Source organism: Pinus tabuliformis, chromosome 9, assembly GCF_031772625.1.
Source record: "Pinus tabuliformis cultivar Carrire ecotype Pingquan chromosome 9, CPIR1, whole genome shotgun sequence".
Taxonomy (NCBI): Eukaryota; Viridiplantae; Streptophyta; class Pinopsida; order Pinales; family Pinaceae; genus Pinus; species Pinus tabuliformis.
Genome location: NC_142307.1, coordinates 909059505 through 909075813, shown reverse-complemented (window position 1 = coordinate 909075813; position 16309 = coordinate 909059505).

Here is a 16309-nt window from a genome sequence, read left to right as displayed (position 1 = left end):
AAACTTGTCCAAATAAGTGTGCAACACATTTTTCATCAAGCACATGAAGGTGTTTGCGGCATTGGTAAGATTGAAAGGAACCACCACAAACTCATAGCGCCCATACCTTGTACAAAACACAGTCTTGCAGATGTCTTCTTATTTGATGTGCACCTAATGATATCTTCATATCATATCAAAATTTGAAAATACCACTACTCCCTTTAGTTGATGAAAGAAATAATCAATCTGAGGCAATGGATACTTGTTCTTGATAGCTACCTTGTTCAACTTTCTGTAATCAATGCACAATCTAAAAGCACCATCCTTGTTCTTTATAAACAATACTTGTGCACCCCAAGGAGACACACTTGGCCTTATGTATCACTTATCGAGCATATCTTTAAGCTACAACTTTAGTTCTACCAACTCTAGAGTGTTCATCTTGTACGGTGCCTTAGATGACGGTGTTGGTCCTAGTATCAACTCAATAAACAAACCCACCTCTCTATGGGGAGGAAACTCTAGAATATCTGCAGGAATGACATCCTGAAATTGTTATAAGACATGATACTTCCTAAATACTTCATCATCCTCAATTTCCTTCGCTTTTTCACTTGAAAAATGAACTACAAACAATACACACCCTTTCCTCCAATTGTGCTTTGCTTGCATAGCTCAAACCAATTACTAATGTAAGCTTCTTCTTTCCTTGAAATATTTTATTTTCTTTATCATATAGGAACTAAATGGGCTTATATGATCCAGGTGGATATTTTTGGCCACCCAACTATTCCACTTGGACCCCCACCATTGTTTCTTTCAATTTTTCAATTTGCTTAATTGTAGCACAATTTACTATTTTTGGCAGTTTCCTAGGTATTAAACTTCTAGAGCTATTTTGAGGTCATAAACGATTTTTTATAGACAATATACAAAAATAAGTGTTTGAATGACATTTGTAGTTGAAATTTATAGTAATTTAATAGATCTTTCTAAGGAGGTATCATGCACGTCAAACAAAGATCGTATGCCAAAGTTATGACCCCGGGAAGTTGATGTACCAATTTACCCCAAACGGGCCCATAGTTTTGGCACTTCATCTCCTAGGGTTAGGTTTTTGGATGTTTATGGTTTCCCATTGTTTCTTAATAATAAATAGGCCTTCGAGCCTCATTGTAAGACAGGTCTAAGGCATGTAGCCACCACATCTCTTCTCAAAGATAAGCTACCATCGCCCGAGCTAGTTTTTTTCAATTTTTGTATGTAAGCATATTTAAGTTCTTTGATATTAATGAAATGAAGTTTTATTTATGTTGCACCTATGTGTTTATGTGTATATCTATATTTTTTTACATTCATGCATAAGTCTAGATCATTGGTATCAAAGCTGTCTACTCTTTCTTTGGTTTTCTTTGCATGTCCCCAATGAGGTCAGGGTATAAGGAGTTACGACTTGGATTGGTTGAACCTTTACAAGACCATCCTTGAAAACCACAACGGCCTCCCATGGAGGAAGAAAAAAGAGACGAGGGCGAAGGATATCCTTTCCAAATATTTCTTGAGGAAGCCCTTGAGTGACAAAGGAACACAATGATGCTTAACTTTGCCGAGATCCTTTGACAACTACCAACAGACGATGCATCTTCATCTAGCAGCCACTCTGGAGGCACCACTCTTTAAGCTACAAGTTAACTTTGAGATTCTAATATTTGAAGGCCAGATAGATGTAGACACCATATATATATGGTTAAATCTATTAGAAGGATATTTCTCAGTTCATGACTTTTAGAATATGGAAAATATTACTTTTTCACTCCTAAAAGCCACCCCACATGTCAAGGATTAGTGGGAAAACTTTTTTGAACAAAAGGACGAGAGTGAATCCTCTCTATTTTGAGCTGCACCCACTTGGAATTCTTTTCGAGATTCCATCAAGGAACAATATTACCCTTTCAGGAGCTATGAAGATAAATACATAGAGTGGACGAGGTTGCGGCAAGGAAGGGACCAATATGTGTCAGAGTTCACAAATGTTTTCCATACCCTTTGCACAAAGATAGGTATCAAGGATTCTAAGTGAAATTTTGTACTCAAATACCGCGAGTATCTACACAAGTTCATCCATGATGAGATGGAGTTCCTAGACATCTCCTTGCTTGGCACTGCCTATCAATACACTATCAAGATCGAGCAAAAATATAAAAAAAAAAGAAGTCAGACTTTGATCTACGAATTTGAAGCAAGGGAAAGGTGCCCCCAAACCATAGAACAAAGGACAAACCCAAGGCAAGGTGACCTAGGACAACCCATCGAAGCCATAATCAAATAACAACACCACGAAGACAAAGAGGGACACAGGGAAATGGTGTTAGTTCCATAAGAGCCCCACTCACAACAAAAGTGAATGTCGAGCCAAGCAGTCACTAGTGGTCGAGCTAAAAGATTTTGAATCAGATGCATTTTCTAATTCTGACTAGAAACCAACATAGGGAATGAAAAAGAGAAGCAGATTATCTATGCGTAGCCTAGCATCACCATTCCACCACCAAGATCTAAAAGTATGAGCTTGAAGATCTAGAGGAGGGGGAGCGGCTCTTCCATTCACAGATGTCAGTGAAGGGTTCTCTGCTGTAGTTCATTGTGGACAACAGGAGCCAAAATAGCTTCATTTCAACGGAGGCCATGAAGTGGTGGGGCCTACCGACCACACCACACCCATAACCGTACACCAACGAGTGGCTTCATTAAGGGCAAGACCTTCACATCAGCTAACAATATCGCCTTCCCTACAACATCAAGCCCTTCACAGATGAGGTGGCATGTGATGTTTCTCCTCTTGAAGTTTGTGATGTATTATTAGGCCAACCATTCTTGTGGAAGAGGCATGTTGTGTATGAGTCTAGGCCTTGCAACATTATTATTACGTTGGGAAATAAGTCGTACAGGATACCGGAGGTAGCACTACCTACCACCATTCCTTTGATCACTGCGAATAAATGTAGTAATATCATTTCCCATACCGGGAAATTTGATTTCCTTATGATTCACCTTCAGTGCAAGAAGATGATTGTGACCACAAACTCTAGATAGGGCTACTCCACACAACTATAGTAGAGTGGAGGAGTATAGGGACATCTTCACCTCACTTAGAGGGGCACCTCTACATTTTCAGGTCAAGCACTCCATTGATCTGAACCTAGCCGCATTGCTACCTAATGGACCAATCTATCGACGCTTGGTTTTAGAGAATGATGAAATCAAGTGGTAGATTCAGGAGATATTGTAAACAGGCAACATCATGCATAGTTCATCTTCGAGTGGGAGCCCAATCATGTTGGTACAGAAGAAGGATGGGACCTGGAGACTCTATATTGACTATCGAGCGTTGAACAAGATCACTATCTAGAATAGGTATCCAATCCCATGGATTGACGACCTTCTAGACTAGCTCAATGGGGCCAATTATTGTAGCAATATTGACTTGAAATATGTTTATCACAAAAGCCCTCCAATGTGTGGAAGACTGCCTTCAAATCCATGGAGGGAATTTTTGAATGGTTGTTCATGCCTTTCAGGTTGACGAATGCACCTACAACCTTCATGAGGTTGATGGAAGACATCTTGCAACCCTTCACCAACTCATTCATGGTGGTGTATTTGGATGACATTGTGATCTTCAACTAGAGTTGGGAAAATCACCTCCACCATATTCGACAAATCCTCCAAATCTTGTGGCAAGACAAGTTGTGTGCCAATTTAGAGAAATTCACTTTTGGTATGACCCAAGTTCAATATTTGGGGTACATCATTAATGAGCGGTTTGTGCATGTGGGCCCAACCAAGATACAAGTCATTCGGAATTGGCCAACCCCAACCACTCTAAGAGAGCTCCACAAATTTCTAGGTCTTTCCAACTTCTATCGCAGGTTCATGTTGGGGTTATCTCATATCACTTGGCCTTTGAGTCACCAAGGGAGGAGCGAAAGCAAAGTTATTTTGGTTTAAATCCCAACAAAATCCATTTTCTGAGTTGAAGCATCACCTCTTCTATGCACCAGTGCTCACATTACTAGACCTGAAACAACCATTTTAGAAGGAGAAATATGCCTTCAACTATGCTATTAGTGCAGTTCTTACTCAGTAGGGGCATCCAGTGGCATATTACAGTGAGAAACTTTCAGATACAGTTTGAAAATATCTCACCTATGACAAAGAGATGTATTCCATTATGCAAGCCTTCTGATAATGGAAGCATTACATTATGGGCAAGGAAACAGTCTTCCACATAGACCACCAAACCCTATAGTTCATACAGTCACAAGGGAAGTTGCAGAATAATCACCATCATAAATGGTCCACATACTGCAACACTTCCATTTGAACATTTAGGACAAGAATGGAAGCACCAACAATGTTGCATACTTCCTCAACCAACCGTCAGTCATGGCAATGAGCACTATTCTCGACTCTTGTGGGCACAAGAATGCGAGGTGGCCACATCTATACAAGAGCCATCTAGAATTCGACAACACATACTAGATGCTCTTGGAGGGCAAGCAAGTTCCAACATTTCACCTCCAGGATACATTGTTATGTCGCTTGGGACACCATTGTGTTCCTCCAAGTGAGCATGCCAAGATGATTTGGGAGGCGCACTACAGTCGTGTTGCTAGACGTTTCAGGGTAGAGAAAATAATGGCAGTGTTGCATATGTATTTTCATTGGTTGAAGCTTCAACGGGATGTTGGGAAGTACATCAAATCATGCACTTCCTTCTCCATTGCTAAACTAACCATCAAGAAGCAAGGCCTATATACTCCTTTTCCTACTCCTAGTCAACCTTGGATTCCATCTCCATGGATTACATGTCGGGCCTTCCTTCTACTATGCATGGAAACAACTGCATTTTGGTGGTTGTCGATATATTCTTTAAGATGGCCATTCTAACGACCTACAAGAAGAATATCATATCAGAAGCCATTCCTAAGCTCTTCTTTCAATGAGTGTGGGTACACTTTGGGATCCCATAGTCCATTATCTTAGATTGGGACAACATGTTCCTAAGCACATTTTGGTTGAGTCTTTGGTCGATGTTGGATACCAAGCTCACTAAGTCCACAAATTTCTACCCCCAAACTGATGGCCAAATAGAGGTCATCAACATGATGATCATACACATTATGCGTATGCACAACTTGAAGCATCCACGCACATGGGATGAAAGCCTCCCTTATTTCCAACATAGCTACAACAGATCGCTCCATAGATCAACATGCCACAACCCCTTTCAGATGGGATTGGGATTCTAGCCATTATATCCCATTGATGTGGCCATAACATTTGCAGCTACTCAAGCAGAATCATCTCATGTCCACGACAAAGTTGGCAAGGCTAACATCTTCATTGATTACATTCAACACATCCTCTAGTAGGTCCATGACATATTAGACATAGTCAATGCTAAGTAAAAGCAGTGACATGATCAACGTCAGGTGCCACATAAGTTTGAGGTGGATGACAAAGTTTGGCTACAACTCCAGAAGGAACACCACATTGGGCCCCACCACAAGATCCGCCTGCTATGATATGGTCCATACACCATCATCAAGGCTTTAGGGAATAGTAAATTCGAGCTCATCATTCTATTGTTCCTTGGACTGCACCTAGTATTCAATTTGGATGGCCTTCGGCCATACTTTCCACCATTGTTGGACACATTCGATATTCCAGAATAACTCACACCAACATAGTTAAACTCAGATTACATGGAACAAGCCGAAAATAATCGGATCATGGACACATAGATAAATAACACTTGCTAACAGAGTATCCAACTATATCAAGTTGTCAAAGTAGGCCAGACACTTCACCAAGGCAAGTGGTTCAGCAGGGACCAAGTTCAATACAAGTTTCCCCATCTCATGAAGGCACTCAATACAATGGTTTCCATTGCTTGCTAATGGGGGAGGACTAATCTAGGTGGATATTGGTGGCCACTCAACTATCCACTTGGACCCCCACCATTATTTCTTTCATTTTTTTAGTTGCCTTACTTGTAGCACAATTTATTATTTTTGGCATTTTTTCAGATCCTAAACTTCCAGAGCCGTTTTGAGGCCCTATACAATGTTTTTTTGGAAAATAGTCAAACAAGAGACTTTAATTCATGTCTGTAGTTGAAATTTATAGACGCTGGATAGATATTCTAAAGAGGTATTGTGTGCATCAAATGAAGACCGTATGCCAAAGTTATGACCCAAGGAAGTTAATGTACCAATTTACCCCAACAGGACCCATAGTTTTGGCACTTCATCTCCTAGGGTTATGTTTTTGGATGTTTAGGGTTTTCCATTGTTTCTGAATAATAAAGAGGCCTTCGAGCCTCATTTTAAGACAGTTCAGAGGCATGTAGCCACCACATCTCTTCTCAGAGATAAGTTACAGCTCAAAAATCATACCTTCCATCTCAATAATAGATGCATGATCATTTTCATGCTTTTTATCAAGTGTCATATAGATCTGAGGAATTCTCTCACCAACATCTTAAAATGTATGTGCCTCATGAGCACTATGAATTTGTGGCATGCCCCCCTTATAGAACGGTTCCATGTCATTCCCTTTCTACTTCTCCCCTCTAGGCTGAGAGCCATATCCTTTCTCAGTTTCATTAAACTTATTTTAAGGAGATGCATTTTCTTTCTCACCTTCATCCTGAGATCTTCCTTGCTTTTTGGGCCATTTTCCTTTAGTCTTACTGTTACCTTTCTAGTCATACTTGAACTGAGGCTTGCCTTGGACTGCTCATAACAATCATTTAATTTCATGATAGCTTCCTCTCATGAAAGAGGCTTATTAATCTCAATCTTATCTTTAAATGAAAATGGAAAACCACTAATGAAACTTTGGATCTTTGCTTTCTCATGCTTGATATATGGAAAATACCTCAACAACTCTAGAAGTTTGGTTATATACTCTTGATCTGTCAAAGAACCCATCCTAAGCTCATAGAACTCCTTATCCCTTCCATCATAATACCTCTTAGATAGGTACTTATTCCTGAAGAGTTTCTCAATCTCTCCCCAAGTCAGTCTCTTCCCTAATTACTTTAACATTCGTAAGATATTCCCACCATATATATAATTTTCCTTTGAGACTCAAGGTGTCTATCTTGGCTTTCATGTTCTCTAAGTAGTGATGCAATCTGAAAAATTTATGCATCCCAAGTAGCCATACTTCAACATCTTCTAATTTCTTCAACTCACCATTAAAAGTAGGGGGATTGGATTTCTTGAACTCCTCTATAAAATACTCACTCCTCCAATGCTATTCAAAGTGACGATGATGATATATCTTGGAAGAAGAGATAGAATAAAATCCATGCATATCAATCCTCTTGTTAGGTGCATTGAATAGTCTGACACTCCTCATTGTATCCTCTGTGTCCAACCTGTTCCCTTTTCGAGATCTCCTACAATCTGTTCCATTAGTATTCTCCTCCTCCCTATCTCCATGATTGATTCCCAATTGTCTGTGATTTTGCAACTTTGAAAGGATTTGAAGAATCACTGCATTGACTTTAGATTTCTTTTTTTGAGCCTTCACAATTCTTTCTTATTCCTGAATCAACATGTTATTATGTGCCTTGCAACTCCTAATCTCTACCCTCAAAATTCTCAGTGTACCTGCTAGATCAGAAGAATACTCTTCTCGTTGTTTCTCAACTAAATTCATCCATTCCATTAATTTCACTTCAAGCTTGTACAGGGAGTCATGTGAACTATAATCCACCATTCTTCTCTTCATCTCCGATCTTCTATTTCCTGCTAAAATACCATGTCAGATAAACCAAATAGAAGACATAATTAAAATCATACCTCAATGTATCTAAGGGGAGGCTATCTTGTTTGTACAAGTCAGTCTAGATTAACACAATATCTATCTATCTATCTATCTATCTATCTATCTATCTATCTATCTATATATATATATATATATATATATATATATATGGCACCAGCATATCAACATCATGACTCAATGTCATGATCCATGCATGACCATATTACAAAAATATAACAATAACTGCATGTATAATAACCATAACCATCTGCATACACCTCGAAGTCTAGTACTATAAACCTCGCTTTGATACCACTCTATAACACTAACAACAGAGAAAGGTTTACAAGGAACAAAACTGCTTTGATACCACCTTGTAACCACCCCACCCCACATTTACCCAATTTTACAAGCTCCCTAAGGTAAACATGAGTTGGGAGTTACTATGACATGACCCAACCTCCAAGTTCCAGTTATGGAAGTGGGACCCTAAAAGAAGAAACTTATTAATACCTATCACCTAGATGTCATCCAAAAACCTATGGCGATCATACCCTGAGATGGTACTTCTTTCAACTGGGGTCACAAACCAACTGTACACATCGCAAGTTATGCATGTGGCTAGAAAGATCCAACCACAAGAACAGGACTTCCTCCTTGTGGTTGTAGCTGAAAATTCCTAGAACTATGCCAATGAGTACGAAATCACAACCACATTTTCAACGCTAGCCTACAAGCCGCTACCCAAAATTTGCTAGAACTTTCCAAAATCAAGAATAAGGCAATCACAAGTTTACACAGGTTATACTAGGTTCAGAACTTTCCCAAATATACTAAACATATGATAAATATTTCATCAAACATATGGTAAACATAGTAACTATAGGTCTTGAATTCATATATGATCATTGTCTCATTCACTTCAACATAGAATCATCAAGACGTCTCATTGCCATCTCAAGCTAGCTGCAACAACACCTGTTAACCCATGTATTCATATAACCATATAATAACTTATTGAATCATGAGCAAGATCCATAAGAAGAGAACATCATTTAACCATGCCTATAACCAACATTTAACTAGAATTAAGACATGGAAAACCAATACATGTGATCATTATTCTCAATAGGAATCAATATAGAAATACATATGCAAATGCCAACCAAGTCAGGGACTTCCACCTACCATTCGAGCATAGATTAACCTGAACCATATATTTTTTTCAACCAATCACCCCTATGCCATATTTGAATCACAGATGTGGGATATCATGGGATAAACAAAAACAAAACCAACCAAGGTTTCTAGAGGCTAAACCATCTCAACCCTCGATCATAGTGATTTCACCTAAATCAGTCCAAAAATTTCCAAACCAACATAAGCTTGAATGTCTCAAAAAAATTTCACCATACCTAGAGGAATTTTCCTATCTTTGCCTAGCTATCAAGAGCTTCCCGTAGAAAACCATATCCACCCCCAACCCTTGGAATTTTCCTGATACCACCTCACAGGAACCCAAAATCTTTTGGCAATCCAAAGCTTAATCAAGAGTGAATCCCATCACACCATAGTTATCTAGGGTATGGAAAGGAAAGGATGAGACCACCATCAATGTAGGAAAATCCCATGCCAATGACATCAAATAATTTTGTAAACCAAATGCATGTACTATGCATTCAAATCTAGGCAAGGAGATTACATGCAACTTGCTACCTACAAAATATTCCTGTTGTAGTTGCTTTTCCAATATCCTCCTTGAGCTCCCTTGATTTCCTTTTCATTATTGCTTGAGTCATGCTTTCCCTTAGATTCCTTTGTTTTTCTCTTGCTTTTTCTCTGTTTCCACTTCGAGCTCTCTTTCTGAAATTGATCTAAAGCTAAAACTAAAAAAAAATTGAACCGTTTCTTTGATGCCTTTTTTATAATTGATTTCTACTCTCTTCCTTTCCTTTTTCTTTTTTATTTCATTTTCCTCTAATTTCTCTCTAATTTCCCTTGCATGCATATTCTTGTCCCGTCATCTCTCTTTTCTCCTATTTTCCTTTATTCCTTTAATTTTTCATCATTTATTTCCTTTTTCCTTTGCCAATTTCCACATCCATTAATTTACGACAAGTGATACCTACCCTAATGTTTTCCCACTCCATTCAACTTGGAATACATGTCCCATTCCTGTGGTATTATTTTTTCCTTTAATCCTTTTATTACATTAAACTTTAACTCGGGTCTATTACCCTAGATGGGCCTCAAACCATCAAAGCAGTTATTAAGTCCTTCGAGTGGCTAATGAATGGTTAATAAACTCATTAGTTGACAACCCTATTTTGTTTCTCGCCATTCATCAAATTCAATTAATCAAACCACCCTAACATTATCAACATTTTCCCTCAGTCTTCATAGTTGCTAATGGCTTGGCCGATAGAACCATCAATTAAAAAATATGGAAAAGTTCAAGATTTGTCTTGTGATGGGACCAATAATCCAAAATATATGAAGATCTGAAATTTTTTTATCAGCCTGAGGTAAATAAAAAAAGGTCCATGATATATCAAGTGACAGGACCAAGCATATGTATTCTATCGATATCTGGATATATGGACATCTAGAATTCCTTATAAATGGATTTTCTTAAAAACATGGATGCTAATAGTGGAACCCATAATGGCAGAACCTTGAGCTAAGCAAATATGATATCACTGTTATGGTGGATATAAAATCTAGAAATTCATAAAAGATTAATTATCATCCTTCATAAAATACCCATATATAGATGATAGTTGGATAGAGCACATGGGAGTTATGTGGCATCCATATGGGGAATTACATGGTTTGTTGATGTTACATGTTGATGTGGCTTGCATACCAATCTTTGGATAGTGTGGCATGTTGATGTGGCACACATACCAAGCTTTAGATAATGTGAAAAGTTGATGTGTCACTATCATTACATGCTACTGTGGCATGGTGATGTGGTAGGCATGGTATAGAGGATTCAATGTGGTGGTCGACATGACATGTGTTATGGTAGGTGATGTGGAAATTAAAGGTCCAGAAATCTAGATAATCATGAAATGGGACTTACTAGGTCCTTGTGAATTCAATTGAGTTCAAAAACATAAAAAAATTGGATATCCAGATAGGTGGAGATTGAATCACCCATGTTGACTCTTGTGACATTGTAAGGTGACCTGCACTAGAGGCATTTTGATGTTGAGGAAAAGGCCAAATGGCAGTCTTGTGGAGTGATGTGGAATGTGGAGGCATCTGGATAGTAAAGATTTAGAAATCTAGATTTTCCTTACAAATAGACCTTTGGAAAAATCCAAAATTGAGATGGATCCTAAAGTGTTAAAATTCCCACATCAATTTATAAGTCTAGATATTTTGAATATCACTAGAGTAGCAATTTTGGAAAATGTTGGATCTTGATGTGGAACTTTGTCGATGTGCACCTTGAGGATAGGGCCTAATTTGATAAACCTTCTAAGGGCCATAACTTTTCATCCAAGGCTTGGTGTTTGATAAAATTTATATTATAGTAAAATTCTTGATGAGTAGAAAACAATGGTGGTCTGAGAAAGGAATTTTAGAGTGAATAAGAGAAATTAAAAATTTATAAGCCTACCTCCTTTAGATGACTTATGGGGTTGGGTATGTCACAATTTTATATAAACTTTATATAGAAAGAGATACCTCTAATTCCATTAATGTGTCTTTTACTTTTTAGTATAAGTAGGATTTTATTTCATTCAATGTTTAGTATGTTGTTGATGTGTAGCATTTAAAATTTATTAATAAAAAAAATATTTCAATGCACTTATTAATTAAAATATGCAATAACTTCATTGCACTCAGAGGCACTCTATAATCTAGTATAGGGGATATGTGTAGGCTTAGTATCTGTAATTAAGAAAGTATGTCAACTTTTTTTAAATGTCGGGAAAAATATATATAGAAGAAAAAAAAATGTTGGCTTTATATGTTTTAATTAATATTCAAATCAAATCATATATAAATGTAAAATGTAAAATGTAAAATGTAATGTAATGTAATGTTAAATTCAAAATTTAAAATGTTAAATATAATGTAAAATGTAAAATAGAAAATGTAAAATGTAATGTATAACATACGACATAGAGGTACCAATTTAATAAGAAAAAATTGGTTTGTTTACAATTCAAAGTTAAGATGCTATTGTTTATTTAACATATTATTTATTTATATATTATTATTGTTATAATAATCAATAATTATTATTATTATTATTCTAGTATATTATAATAATGATAATCTATATTATGAGTATTATTATATTATACCTTACATATATTATTGATTTCACGGAATGACAATTCTTGACAACATGAATGGAAAGGGAGTGAGAGAGAGAGAGAGGGAGAGAGAGACAGGGTTGTATGGGGAGAGAGGGATGGAGAAAGAGATGGAGTTGTAGGGGGAGATAATGAGGGAGAGAGAGATGGAGTTGTAAGGGAAGAGAGGGAGGGAGGAGAAACATAATGTGAAGGAAAGGTGGAGAGCGAGAGGGAGAGACAAGGGAGAGTGGAGAGACAGTGAGGGAGACTGGAGAGTGGGAGGTAAGAGTGAGAGAAGGATAGAAGGGGAGGAGAGAGAGAGAGGAGTGAAATAGAGGGAGGGAGGGACAAAGATAAATACATAAAAAGAGAATGTGTATGTTTGCGGGGTGAGATATGGAGAGAGAAAGAGATATAGATGGAGATAGAGAGAGGGAAGAAGAGACATACAAAGAGATGGAGGGAGGGAAAGATAGAGAGATAAATATGGATATATAGAGTGTGTGTTTCAGGGGGTGAGATAGATAGACAAAGAAGGAGAGATAAAGGGAGATATAAATATAGACGGTCGGGGAAGAGAGAGGGAGATGCAGAGAGAGAGATCAAGAGATGGGGGAGAGAGGGTGGAGGAGAGAGAGAGATGGGGGAAGGAGGGAGGGTGAATGATAAAAGTAGAGAGGGATGGAGATAGACACAAAGACATATGGGGTAGAGAGAGGGAAGAAGAAAGAAACACACATTGAGAAATCCATATATTATATAGTGTTATATAATATCTTGGTTTTTCATTAAAATAGATTCACTGATTTCAATGTAGACGTTGATTCCTAATCCAATTTGATTGATTGCACTAGAGGCATTGATTTCAGTGTAGCTGTTGATATATAATCTTATTTGATTTCTTGCACTAGATACATTAATTTTAGTCTAGATGTTGATTTCTAATCCTATCTGATTTCTTGCAGTATATGCATTGATTTTAATGTAGACATGTTGTAGCTATGGCAACACCCTCTAAAATTTTGGCTTACACTCAATTTCAAAGCCTTATTTGGTCTTTTACATTGTTGTTGCAAACACTACAACTCATTTCATGAGCTTTTTTGTAGTGATTTGGTCCCTTTTGCATGTTGAGTTAACTATCATATTTTGGCATGTTTTGATGTTGTGCAATCTTTGCAAGCCTATTCTGATGGTTTCAAAGGTCGTTCTTTGTGTAAATGATTTTTTATGACCATGTAAGCATCTATCGCACCCATACACAAAGTCCTGAAAACTGTCGCACAAATGTCATCATGGTCGTGTATATTGTCGTAAGGCGGTCACATTGAGGGAAATGAATTGCTCATGTTTTTATATGATCTATGTTGTCATGTCATCAATGTATGATAAGTGTGTGATCAGAGTCAAGGTTCATCATATTTCATCACCTATCTCACACTTATCCATTTTAGGAAAATCATCTCGACTGAGCAACTTAACTTCTCGAGGCCCCAAATGAACTGCGCACTATGAAGAATCAACCTTATAAGTTGTGAACTTATTTCTTGGAACTATGCAATGCACAATCCCTATCTCCAAGTGTTGCTGCACTATGCAATTCTTGTGCCTAACTCCTAACCTTGACCCCCAGAATTGTGCAGTCATGTCCCCACATCCTCCCTTGAACTACGCACTTCGCATATTCAAGCCTCAAGCTATTCCCCTGGATGCTGGAACTTCATAATGTGTAGAATCCCAACTTCCCTTGACATCGAAAAATATGCAATTGACTTTCCCACTGTCCATTCCCTCATCCAGGCCCCACTATCTCCAGAAAATACACAGTCTTGTCCTTCAGCCCTCCCTAAGTTGTGCATTACGCAGTCGCAGAGCTCAATCTCTCCCCCTGACTGCTAGAAATGTACCATGCATAGTCACTGAGCCCCTCTCCCGATCCTATAACTTTTCCCAAGTTTAGTTGATGGATCAGAATGCATCATCGTAGAATAGGGAGTTTTCAGATTGTTGTCATCTAGTCATAAGTGAATTGTAGGAACATGTATACTATCATGTCATGGCAAGATGATGGAGGAGGAGAAGAAGGAGGGAAGCATGCCTAAATAATCTCTTGTAGTTGAACTCACAAGTGGATCAATCAAGAGAAAGCCAATAGACACAAGTTTGCGACCACCATCCAAGACTAATGATCATTGAAGATTTTACATCACCAAGTCCTACGGATGTGAAGAGAAAGCATATTGAAGAAGACATGAAATAGTTACCAACAATAGTGACTTGAAATTGCCACATCATCTAGCAAACCAACTCAGAAGTGTCATGTCATGTCATGTCATGAGTGGTCATATGCCACATCACTACTGTGGACCATGTATATTGTATTCAAATGTATTGTAAAGTGGAATTGCAAAGCACACACATGGAACGTAAAGAGTCATGTATGTTGGAAAGTCATAGGAAGTCCAACAATCATGAGGGTAGTCAAAGAGTCACCCTTCGTTATATATACTCCCTCATTGTATGACCAAAGGACTTTTCACCTTGGCTCCTCCTGCAAGGCATTAGAGAGATCAACTAGTTTTTTGAGGAGCAAGGAGTGGCTCCAATGCTCCACTACTGGGGCTAGTGATGTAAATTGTAAAAATTTTCTTAATAATAAAAGCCTTCAATGCCAGCACATTGTTCATGCATGGGCAACGAATGTTTGTAAGACTATTTTGTGGATGTTTGTATTTCATGGTTGCTTTAACATGTGCTAAGATAGTTGAACTATTTCGGTTATTTTAGTACTTATATTATTGATAATGTGATGTAATGGTTGTTATTGTTGTACCATCCTTGTGAACTATTCTATGGGATATTAGACATATATTTCTTTATTTGTTGGTTGTAATGACCATCACATCTATTGTGGACTATTCCACTAGATGTTAGACGGTCCCTTCTAGTTCATTTGTGTCTCTTCTTGGGTGGTACTATTACCTCTCACTTAGAGGATCACTTTTCTCCCCCCTTTGCAGTAAAAAAAACCTTGACATAGTTGCAACTCAACACTCACCAGGCACGTCTCCTTGGTTTTCGAAGACACCATTGCATCCTTGTCTCGTGCTGACAGTTAGAGCCAATGCATAACTTTGAGATATATGGAAAGCGAGCTGATATTCTAGATCGGTCTCCTACATCAAACAATTTGAGTTATAATTGGGACTTCACATCATGGATACCCTTTGGTTGATGGATTTCTAGTGTCATCAATAGTTGCACTAGAAGGAGGGTAGATTACAAGATGAGACCATTATATCTCGTTTGAATATCTAATATAAAATGGCTCATACACAAATATTACTCCTGAGGTGTTTTTCTAATATTTCCCTTTATCAGTTTTCAATCATCGATGAGCCTCTCGGTCACTTGTCCCAATTAAAGTTTGATGGTGATGATGGCACATCCATAATCGAGCACCTTTTTTATTTTCTTAAATTTTTTGAATCTTACGAAATCAATGATGAAGAGTTTTCTTGTGTGCTTCTCTTCCTCACCCTTTAAGATTTTCCAATCGGTGGTGCCATACTTTGCCACCTGCTTCCATCAATTCCCTTTATCATTTTCTCAGGGATCTTCATCAAGCCTTTGATAGGTACAATTATCGTGATGTTTGTAAAGTAATCAATCTCTTAAGAAATAAGCGTAATGAATCAGTTTAAGATTTTTTTGATCGATTCCTTCACCTTTGTTGTGAAATTTATAAAGAAGACATGAATCAGGATTTCTTGAAACATGAGTTTCAGCGCTTGGTTCTTATCTCTTTACACGGTGAGCTTGAAACCACTAATTTTCCTAATTCCCCAACTCTTATGAATCATGAGACACCTCTACTTTCTGAGGAGGAATTTGCTATTCCTTTTCTTCTTTGTCCTCCCTTTTTAGTTTTGATGTGGGTGCCTCTCTACGATGGTAAAAAGGTTGAAAATTCATAAATGAAGTTCCTAATCCATATTGTCATTCTTCTTCCATTTCTCATGACTCAGATTCAATGGAGGAAATCCAAAAATGGCTCATGAAGACCATGGGGAAGACTGAATTCCCCATCCCACAACATGATGTTATCATTCATAACTCTAGCCTCCAACTGATCTAGATTTTTGTGATCCTCTATCATCTAAATGCCATGA